Source organism: Thermobia domestica, chromosome 4, assembly GCF_964235325.1.
Source record: "Thermobia domestica chromosome 4, izTheDome1.hap1.1, whole genome shotgun sequence".
Classification (NCBI taxonomy): domain Eukaryota; kingdom Metazoa; phylum Arthropoda; class Insecta; order Zygentoma; family Lepismatidae; genus Thermobia; species Thermobia domestica.
In genome coordinates, this window is record NC_137457.1 from 208,431,682 (window position 1) to 208,444,181 (window position 12,500).

The window sequence follows — 12,500 nt, forward strand, 5'->3', positions numbered from 1 at the left end:
AAATATGTTAGGTGTACTCAACAAGAAAAAAGTCGGAAATTTTTTTTTGCAATTTTTTGGGGTTGAAAATTGATTTTTTTAATTTTCAAAAAAAAAATTGGTGGAAGACTAATTGGGACACACAAAATTTTTTGCCACTTTTGTCTTGAGAGGGTCCCTAACAACATATATTGTTTTCATTTTGTTTGCAAGTGTACCTCATAGTGAGGAAAAAACAAATGTATCGTTGCGGACATAAGTCTTTGACCCGGTAATGGTGACTGCTTTGAAACAAAAGCAGAGTATAGGAATCAAATCTGTTATATCTGTAGTTTCGTGTGGAAAAGACACAAACTTGTGAACCAAAGGTTTAAGAACAACTAATGTTATTAATATAAACTTTGCAGAACAATATTAACTTATATCATCATAAAAGAAATACGAGAGACTTTTTGAAACGAAGAAAAATAACATACAACTTTACAAGCGGAGGCAAAGAAACCTAACGTAACCAGACTAACGACAAATCATTTACACTGTAATGATCGTGGTTCAGTGGTCAAGGCGCTTGGAGTAATCTCGAGGTTCTTGCATCGAATCTACGTAGGGCAATTTTTTTATTTACTTAAGAAATTTTGATGGTGATTGATCAGGGATGACACACGTTTTATTATATTCAGATATTTGAATACTCCGATGTTTCAATATTTGAAAAATAAAATCTTCAGGAATAATAATAGTAATAATAATAATAATTATCTCGTAAAAGATTAATATAATTAACGACACATTAATTAACGATATATGATGGTTTCGTTTCAGGTTAAGGAATTCTGAGTCTGCTGTTTCACTTTTGAATGGAATTGCGTTTCCTCATGTTTTTTCTCTCTATATTTTTTTGTGAAAACACGTTAATGAGCAATAGAAAATACAACTGTTTTTCGTTTCGTATTGGTTTGGGTTAACAGCTTGAAAAAGAAATCTTTATGTTTAATGTCCAACGATAATGCCTGTTTGGTTGAAGAAGAATATGATTGAAACAAATGAATTATAATGGACGAGTTGGTGGAATGAGAAAGTGGGAGTGTCCCGAGAAAAGCCTTGAGCACGATGTTGTTAGTCTCAAGCAGTATTGGGTAAGTTACTTGTAAAAATATAACGCATTCCAAGTTACTTTACTTTCTCTTAAAATGTAACGCGTTAGTAAAGCGTTATTTGCAACAAAAAATAACTTTACTTTACTTCGAAAGTAACGCGTTAGTAACGCGTTACTTTTAGGTCCGGAACTTTAAAAATGTGAAAAAACTATGACTTCAATTTTCCATACTACTATTACTACCACTATTATCATTATTAACATTATTATTATTATTATTATTATTATTATTATTATTATTATTATTATTATTATTATTATTATTGTACGTTCTGAATCGCTTTATGTAAATGCAAGGACAAATTTTTACTTTATATATGTACATTTTCATATAATGTAACATTGATAAAATGCCATATTTTGTTGTTACTCGTAGGGATGGACAAAAGTGAGTTCGAGCGAGTTTTCTTTGAAAGTCGATTCGACTAGAAACAGATATCTTTGAGCTCGAACCGAGAACTAGGCTCGAAAAATTTCCTCCAATTCGACTCGAATTGGGGTCGAGCTTCGAGTCGAGTCGAGCCAAATCCGGTGTGTAGTTTCGAGTACATTCTTCAAGTATATTACATAGGCAGTATAATTATTATGAATGACACTACTGCTACTACAACTTTTATTATTATTATTATTATTATTATTATTATTATTATTATTATTATTATTATTATTATTATTATTATTATTAATTATATATTATAACAACACTGTATGTAAACATGAAAGATAGGCGGTTTGTATTTGAATACTAAAAAACTAGTTGAATGAGAACCTAGTTGATTGAATGAGAAGTGAAGGACATTGTTCACCAGCTTCTGAATTTGGGTTGAGGGTCTAGGTTGAGTATTCGGGCTCGAGCCAAACACTGTTAAAAGTTATAAGGCTCTGGCCAAATATCTTCAAAACTGCTCGGTCCGGATTTAGAATTGTCAACGACTCGAGCAGCTCGGCTCACAGCTCATTCACTATCGACCCGAACCGAGAAGTGAGCCGAGCCAACAGCTCACCCAACGACTCGGCTAGAGCCCTCGGCTCAGTTGAGCCGAACCGAGCAGATGGCTCATCCCTACCAAGCCAGCTCGAGCCGACGGTTCACCCCAAGTGAGCCGGCTCGATACATCTTCTCACTTGAGACGAGCCGAGCTGAGCTTGTTATGAAAAATCTCTTGTGGTTTCGCTATCGAGACGAGACGAGATGCGAGCAGTGTCCCCTCTCGTGAGCAACACTAAAAGTATTCCATATTACTTTTTAGCTTACATTTCTCATGGCTTTCGTTTTCCATTATAATCAGGCCATGATTTCGAGATGAGTTAAAACGAACGAACCATTTATCAAACTCGACGCGAGAAACTGAATCGGCTCGGAACTCGACTTGAGCTTATTACCTAAGACTTGACTCGAAACTCAATTTGAATTCGAGTCGAGTAGAGTTTTAGCTTGACTCGTGCTCATCCCTATGCGTTAGAAAAAATCGTTGCTTATTATTATTCTGCTAAACTAATTATATAATAATAACAATGTTGTTATGTAAAATTAAAAATACAGAATATAGAGAAACATTACACTGCAACTAATAAAATGAGAACATATGAACTGGGAGTGAATCAAAACTTGCCATTAACTCTAAAATCGATACATGCTTTTTAAAGCTAGTTTCAAACTCTATAATCCACGTGACTCTGGGATAAGTAACTCCAATATTACATACCATCAGCAAACTATTTTCTAGAAATAAAGTAGGCCTGCTCATCAGAACACAGTTTATTCATATTAACCCCTTACTATAAATCGTTAATTATGGCACCCTAGTGGTTGATAAATATTTTCCGCCGGGGCAGTTCAGACTGTTTACTTTTAAATTCTGTCCACCATCATCCTCAGCTCTTAAGAAAAAACTATTCTTTCAAATTTTCAAACGGTAAAATATTTTCGTCCTCCATCTTTATAAAAACAACACCAATCAAAGTAAAATAGACTACCGGTATCATTGCACTCCTAATTCACTCACTGAATGTATTGATTTGGAGCTTACAAAATCTACGACAAAATCTCCCAGGTGCTTGCAATCAGTACAGTGATTTCCCCAAGTCTGTCCTCATCTTCCAAAAACAGCAAGTGGCACTACGAACTTGGGAGCACATGGTATTTGCCTCCATCCAGCTGTAACCAATGCCCTCAATTTCCTTCGTGCAGTTGAAACCGATTTTCCTCCAGGCTGTTACACAATGACAATTAGTCTATTTGCCTATGTGTCGAACTGCTGAGCCAAAGGACGAGGGATCAAATCTCGGAGAAGGGCATGAAAATCTTTATTACTTGCAGAATTATACATTTCACTCATAATAAAATGAGCGTTCAAAGAGTTTGTGTTTCCGTGGAAAAGTAAGAATTTATTTCAAGTCAAACTTGTGAGCAGTGAAGCAAAACGAATTGGGCTCATTGTTGTCCGAATACATGACGATTTGAATAAATCATACGACACGCCTTTAGCATGGAGTTAAAGAGCTTTCTGATACGTATAAAGAAATCTCACTGACCTAAAATCAATTACGAAATAGGACCTACCAGAAGCTTCAACACCACGTCTGCGTCACTTCTGTGAATGCTGTATCGAAACTTCTTATACAAATTTCACTCACATGACGTCTAGTCAGTCGATCGTACTTGGTTTGTTAGCTAACTATATTGAAGGAGTATAGACGAAAAATATGCAAAATCCATTTTTCAATGTTTTCAGGAAACGAAGAAAATGTGACGCCCTAATGTTTCAGAATTGTTGAACTTATTATTTTTTTTTGGGGGGGGGTTGACTTCACTCATCTGCTGTAAGTAGCGACTACTGCTGTTAACCATTGCTTTCTTTAATTTTTCATTTACACATCCTATCCTCTTTCAAGTTCGGTTCCACATGTCATTCCATTTACTTTCATATATTCTGTTCCGTTACATACACATTCCTCAATCTCTTATAATATGTCCAAATGAACAAAACGGTTCTCTTGCTTTCTTTCTAATAATGATTACTTAGATTTCAAGAGAGTTGATTTTAAATAAAGATGGAACCAATTTTTTAATTACTACGAGCATTGAGCTCTTCCTCATTGTGTATTAATATATATTCTTCAATAATTACATTTTAATAATAATAAATATTTATGCCAAACTTAGATATAATTCCAGTATACGAAGGTTAAGTGGGAAGTAAAGCAGTTGAAGCCAATGTCTTACTTTAATCCGTATCGTAGATTACAACTATCGTTAAAAGAAATTGAATATTCGTATCCAAGATTGATTTTATCTAGGTAGGATGGATAGAGATTTGAGGCTGTCTTGTCTCGACAATATGCTGTAAAAGTGATGTCTCGACTTGAAAAATGAATATTTTTCTATTGGAAGAGCTGTGTCTCGGCTCAAATTTTGTCAGGAAAATTCTCTCTCGACTCGACTCTGCGCATCCCTAAGGAAGAACAGTTTGAAGAGCCCAGTATTCCAAAGCTGGGAGGATAACCAACTACACCATTACGCAACATCTATTTCAGATACAACCATTATTATACACTTCATTTTCACAAGCTTCTTCTCATAATAACTATAGTGATTTCCTACTTAAATTCAATTATAGATAATTGTTTCTTATGTAGCAGCTAATATTCATACTATACAGTATAAAACAAGTACACACTCAATGTAAATAAATAAAAATGTAAGATATTACAGATTACTGGCATTGCGATTTAATCCGATTTTAAGAAGTACATATATTCTAAATAATTGTTCAAATTGCTTTATAAGAATCCAGATAATGAGGTACAATAAGTTTTGTAATGCAAAAAAAATACAAGCATTATATATATAGGTGTATTTTAGGGGACTTCCGGGCTTGATCCTCCCCATCGAAATTTTATGTTTATTCAAATAAAATATAAAGTGAATGCAATATCTTGTAGAATGTTCACATTTCCAAGAATAAAGTTAGGAAAGCCCCCCGAAATATATATATGAATAATTTTCATTTTGGACGTGTGGTTTTAGGTATTCAACTGTGTTCACATTTCTCATTTTTAGCGCTTTCGTATATGAATTATGGACATGGCGGGCTAGTAAATGGGACAGGGATTTGAAAAGTGATAGTTTATCGGATAATGTGTTTCCAATCACTTCACAGTAGAAATTTATATTTATAAAAAAGTTCTCATATATTTAAAAAAAAGGAAGAAAAACTTTAACTTTCCGCACGGAGGCTCGAACCGTCGCCCTTCGTTTCAGAAATGTCAGTAGCAGTACTAAGCCCGCTTGACATGCGCAACTTACAAGAGATTGGTTATAATATTGATAATAGAACTACTTCAGCACATGTTTCTACTTGGATGTTTAAATATCCATTTTCTGTCGTTTTCAGCAATTTCTACTTAAAATAATGGTTGATTTTGCATATTGGAACTGTGCATGAGGTGTGCAATCAATATTAATCTCAAAAATAAGTAGTTTGATATTGTTTTCACATTTTCATATTGCTCGGATGACAGTTCGGTTTGTAGCTAGTGTCTATATAAAGAACGACGGGAACATGCAATTCCCTGCGTATAGATCTGCGGGAATTATGACCGATCTACGCTCACTTTTTCGGACTTATTTTCTGAAAGAGTTTCCAGCTTTTTGTGAACAGGTGTGTACAGTTATTTCCAGTAACGTAGAACTACAGTTACACGAAAACAGATACATCGAGGACATTTAATATTTCAAAAACTGTCCCACCGGGAATCGAAACTGAGACCTCGCCTACTGAACTATCGGATGAGTGGGTTGCCTGGTTCGTTCCAAAGGCAAGTAAACTTGAGACCAGTCTTGGGAAGTAACGTACCGCAAGTAACGCCTTACTTATAACGCGTTACTTTTTAAGTAACGTTTCCTAGTAACGCGTTACATTTTTCCAAAGTAACTGTAAGGGTAACGCGTTACAAATTTTTAAGTAACGTACCTAGTTTGCGTTACTTTTTTCGCGTTACACTTCGAATGAGTAACTACAATACACACACACACACACATATATATATATATTGGAAACAAATGTTTCTTTCCTTTAAGTGAATTTCTAAGAATGAAATAATCGAGCATGAACTACCAACGTCAGTGACTGACAGTCACAAACACACAGAGAAACAGATAAGTTCGTAATGCCACTTGCTGTTTTTGGAAGATCAGGAAGATGAGATGGAAAGTGTTCCTTAGTTTAAAATTATAACCAAAGGGCACTATTATGTGCAGGACTAATTCTCTCTCTTTCTCTCTCTCTCTTGTGTTTCACAAATATTACATGTTTCGGATATTTTTGAACATTAGCTATGCTTTGTGTCTGACTATTTGGTAGTAGTTTTTAGCAGACGGTTCTTCCAAATAAATCTTAACTAACACAGTAGTAACCAATGTTTTGTTTACTGATTTTCTAGATGGGAAAGAACTTAGACTCTTAGCTAGCTCTTGGCAATTTAAAAATTGCGTCTCCCCTCCTGGGCCATGACTGGCCATTCCTCCAGGTGCTTGAAAAAGAAACAGCTATGTCTTCTGGTTTCGGTTTGGAGGCGGTATTAACTGTAGCAAATGAAGTTTCGTCAGTGCAATTCCATTATACGACATTTTCTCCCTATGGATATGTGCCTGTCTTTACAGGTATTTCTTTACCTCATATCAGTAACGACTTTACAAGAAAACCTGTTTTATTAATTTCGGAATTGGGGGAAAGAAGTGGAGTTTTTAAGCATATATATAATTAACAGTAGCTTCTTTTTTATAATAAGCTACAGTATAATTCTCAAATAAATATGAATAACTTACCCGACATTCACATTTCAGTAGTTATTTTCTTCCGTTATCTACTTAAAAAGTGTTTATTATGATCTTTATGTGTTTCTTATCCCATATTGCTGGAACATTCTTCACTGGCTCTGTTAATATGTCTTTCATAATCACATTTAACAGTGCAGCAAAACCTCTCGAGTATAGACATACAGAATCCTCTGCAGACGAAATTAAAACAAATGAAGACTTTATTCCTTGCAGCGTTTCAAGGAGAAGCAAAGAGAAATTGAGCCACAGCGATGCTTCCTCTGAACATCGACGTAAAAACAAACTCGGTTGTTTATCATCGCGACCACAGATTCACCCTCGTGGTCGAACTCTAGGTCGCAATATAGCGTACATATTCCGCACGTGCATACCCATTTGAATCCATGTGTTTGTGCCAGTATCGAGAGTGACGCCTCGACCTCGATCGTGAGGTCTCTTCGGTATGTTTCAACTCTTGGACCTTATTTTAACAACTTGTGCAAATGTCCGTAGGTACCAGACTTCGTGGCTACGACACTGCTTGGTAGCATATGTTCTTCCTAAAGATCATCAGTCTCTGTTCACTTCTACGTTCAGCCATATTTTTATTCTTTCAAGCCAAAAGAATACACTCGTTCTCCTTCGCATTTGGCGTTCTTAAAAATGAAACTATATTATAATTAAACGTGCGATTTTGCCATTTTCAGTGTAAATTTCTGTCCCCTCCTCCGCAAAACAAATCTTATGGGCTCAACTTGCGTGTATTTCTTTTTCCAAATAGAAAAATTGAATTTGGATATTTTCTGCAAGACTATTGCCGAGATATAGAATATCATATCCAGTATTTCTGTTTACTTGGTACTGGAATTAATAGAATTGGAAGTAAATGTTTTGTGTAAGTATAACTGTGCAGAACATCCATGGATAAATGTTTTGTGCTGCTATATATATGAATGTATGAAAATTGTTGGGATAGTTTATGAGGGGTGGAAAATATCTTCCCAGGCTTGGACAACAGTAATTAACTTAGTGACAAGGAAAGAAAAACTAGAGACGGGAAATTTCCTTAGGTTTCCCCCTTACAAAAACGTTTTGTTAGTAGCAAACGTTCTGTGTCTGACGTATGACTGCCTATCTTGTGGCTCCGTGGATGAGTGATTAGTGTCGTTGTTTGGTAATCATAAGTTTGATCGATCCAGTCCTTTTCAGGGCAGTTCATTTTTTCATTGTTTGTTTCCCATATCTGAAGATGTTTCTCTTCCTCCGTAATCATCTGATACTCTCAACTGAGTTCTCCACTTGAATTCAATAATTGGCAATGGGATGCTCTCAGGTTGGGGTGAGCTTTTAGATGTCTACTTACCAAATCAAAATTTGCGACAAAATATGAATGCTATCCGATCATTTTGTCTCAAATTCTAAATTTGCGCATGTGACTGTATCTCTCTTTCATCATAGTTGCATCTCTCGTTCTCCAGTGTCAACAGCTACGACATAAGAAGGCTTGGGAGCAAAACTTGAAATCATAAAAGTGCTATACCAATGAGGTCACTCTCACTAAGCATTTGATTAAATGTATGTGTTTTCACGCTCACTGATGGACGGCGGTATCCGCTCATCCTACCCTCCTGAAGTGACAAAATATTTGTTCAGACTCTGCAAAGTAATTTCAGATCAAACGACTGAAAGTGTTCATTCCAACACCAGCAGGATTGGTCTTCAATTGTTTGTTTCAATTTATCTTCACAAATAGGACAAATATCAAGTAACATGTTTACGATAGGAACTACACGTCTAAGATTTATTTCATTCTGGAGAAATGATGCTGTAGACAGTAGTGGGAATTTAGCCCAAGTGTACGGGAATTTTCAGTGTCTGGCGATTATGCCACCCGCCTTCCTTTACAGCTAATTTGGTTGCATACTTCCCGGCAAATGCTTCGGACTCAGTTGGTGGAACACCTTAGCCGTAAATCACCATATGGCTGTACAATCCAGTAGTTCCCCATACTGTACATGTGACTAGGAAAATTAGGTAGGATAATAGGATAAGATTCGTATAGTAAATGGTATTATCTGACTCTTTAGGGGCGGAGGGGGAAAATGAAGTGTTTAATTGCAGCTCGAAAATGATACATAGCACACACGTAGATCAGTCTCTGATGAAAATTCAATATCGCCTCAGGGGACCCTATCCTCGTACCGGTCAATACAGGGCACAGATCAACACAAAACATACTGCATCCTGTTGATAGGCAATTAAATCCATTCTCTGGAGATAAAAGTCTGGTCCTTGAAGTACCTTTCCTGGGATCCGTGGTCTCGAAGTCTTTGTTGAGTAAGGACAACATTGGCATCATTCACTCGTAGATGAAGGCGTGGATGGAGGAAAGAAGAAAAGGGTTTTTAATTTAACTAGGAAATAAGGTAAAATAAACTGAGAAAAATTGGTAACCGGTAGAAAGACAATGTGGGAGAAAAGGTGAACAAAAAGAAAAAAGTTTCAGAAATGTACCTGTGAGAAGAAAAAAGGAAGGGAGGAAGTAGAATGTAAGTACAAGGGTAATCTTGGCTGGTTATCCTTATCCAAGGCAAGTTTCAATTGTTGCTCTATGTGTCTTATGGAGCCTTCAACTAAACCAAAAGAATAGTGGCCTGCGGCATCCGCAAAATGTAACTGGATGTCAAAAATGTTACATAGTTCCTTAAAGACTTGACTTGTAAAGGCTGAACCACGGTCACATGCCAACTGTGAAAAGAATTCGTATTTCAAGATGATTTGATCATACAGAAATTATGATACTGATGCAGCAGATGTATCAGGCAATGAACCAGCAATACAAAACCTTGTCCCCTCGTCGATGCAAACAGTCAAGTAACTATGTTTGAGAATGTTATTGCTCGGGGATTTTCCTGAAAAATCCAAGCACAAGCGGTAGAAGCGGGGACGCTGGGATGCATCTGAAGATTCCCAAGAGGCTTTCCACTCCTCTTCTTTAAAACTTGACATACAATACACTCTTTGCACTTCTGATACACAAACTTTATCATATCCCAGAAATAAACGGACTTCAATAATAAGTTGTAAGTTTTCGCAAATCCGGCGTGGTTCGCTGCAAGTTTTTCGTGAAACTTCTCAAACACTCGGTCTCTCTACGACAAAGGCACAGCAATCAAATAAACTTTTCCAAAAGGCGTGGAGTTGACCTTGTACAGGAGAGAATTTCTAATAGTGAAATGCGATGCTCGCCGTTCGAAGACAGAATCCTTATCAGGAGTATCTTCTAGCTAGGCAATGATCTTGCTAAAATACTGGTCCTCTTGCTGGGCTTTTCTAATGTCAATAGTGTCATCGTCCTCAATAAAGAATATCCGAGGGTCAGCTGCGCTTGCATCCTCATCAGAAACATCAAGCTTGTGATTTACAAAACGGCTGAATGCATCAACCTCTCCATTGTTGGCTGCAGAGACGTGTGAAATAGTAAACTGGTAACTCTCAATCTCTGATAGCCAACGCGAGAGTTTTCCTGTCAAATTCTTGCGGTTCTTTGAAAATGTAATGGCCTTCGAGTCAGTATGAGGAAAAAATGTCTTCCCAAAACGAAATAGCGGAAAGAGCGCAAGGCATACAATAAAACTAAGAGTTCTAAATGGTATACAGAAAGATTTTTCTCTGCAGAGCCGACAGCTCGAGACGCAAATGGAATGGGTACCAATTCAGAGTCCGGGTCATCAGATATAGGTTGTTTTGCGACAGCCGCCAGACCTTTCATCGAGGCACCTCTGTATATGTGTAGGACACGCTTCGGTTTGTAAGCCATCAAAGTGGGAGCCTGCAAGATGGCGGTCATCAAAGCATGAAACGAATCCTGTTGGGGCATACCCCACGTAAAATCCACATCTTTCTGCAGCAATGTATGGACTGTTTCCGCGATGATTGCGAAGTCCTTCACATAACGGCGCAGGAACGAACAAACTCCGAGAGAACTCTTGACTTGCTTCTTTGTCCGTGGAAGCTTTTACTCTCTGATGGTGTCCAACATCCTATCGGAGACGGACATTCCGAAACTCCTCAACTTATGGCCAAGTACAACCTAAGAATGGTGGGCAAGCTTGGTCTTCTCCGGTGACAGATTTAAACCTCTCCAGCGAGGTCTCTCGAAGAAAATCTTGCACAGACCGACCATTTCATCCACACTACTGGCGACTAGGTAGAAATCGTCCACATAATAGGCAATATTGGAAGAAGGCACACCTGCGAGCGTCAATTTTATCAATCTATTCAAACCTGCAGCACTGGAGATATGTCCCATGAGTAGAGTTATACAGATAGGATCCGAAGCCTGGAATGGAGAATGCAGTGCACTCCCTGCTCTTCTTAGTGAGCTTAATTTGAAAGAACCCAGTTCTGAGATCACTACTGCTGTAAAAAAAAAAGCCTTAACGCCATGCGTCCTAAGATGTCCTGCATTGGTATTGACAAAATTGGATGGCATCGATTTAAAGTTCAAAAATCTGAGGTCCGAAACGAAGCAGAAGTCTCCAGAGCGTTTTCTCACCAAGATAATAGGGTGGTTCCAAGGCGATGTCTGCGAGGAAATAATATTCTGACGAAGAAGGAGATTCAGCTGTTTTTGACTACATCTGCAAGATGTTAAGGGACGGAATACGGAGCCTTGTTCACAGGGGTCTCATCAGATAATCGTATCTCGTGTTCATAGCCCCTCGCCACACCCACATCTCTGTCAGACCAAGAGAAGACATCTGCGAAGGAGCGGATGAGATCGTAAAATTTTTCCTTATCCTTCGGAGCAAGATTCTGGTTGACGTCCACACGGGTGGGATTGCACATCTTCTGTGATTCCGCTAGTTGCTCAGGTGATGGGTTGTACTCCTCCACGGTGTTAGCAACGACTGCATCCGAGTCGACGGGCACCTCCTCAAACTCTTCTGCCAAACCAAGAACTGTTCCCATACGCAACTTCACAGGGCTAGTCGTGGGATTCGTCACTTGCACAAACGGCGTCTCACTATTCACCAAAACTCGTGGGATAAAAATTCCCAATAACTCCTCAATTTGCTGGGAAGCAGACAACAACAACTTTTCCCAGTAATATCAAGCGAATTCCGAAGACGCACCAGGTATGAGATCGTGAAGGTAACACAGTATTCTCAAGAACTTTAAAAAAGGCATGGAACAGTTTGCAATTTTGCTCGTAAGAACTTTGGACAAATGCACTTCTAAATTTCGCCTTAGCAAAGAATGAGATGGTAAACGACCAAAATGAGAAAGTGTAAAGGTATTATTTTCATAATCATAAAGCTCAGTGACTATTCAAAAATCAGCTCCAAGTAAAGGGCCATGCGGAAAATTAAAATGCGGAATTACTCTAAAAATATGTGAAAAACGTCTCCCATTAATGTCAAACTGAAAGATCGCCAGCTCGGAAACCTGTATAAATTTGCCAGTAATACCTCGTAGCCGAGTATTAATACGATACCTCCTAGCATTTTCCGGCACTAAATTGGAACCAATGCAACTTAC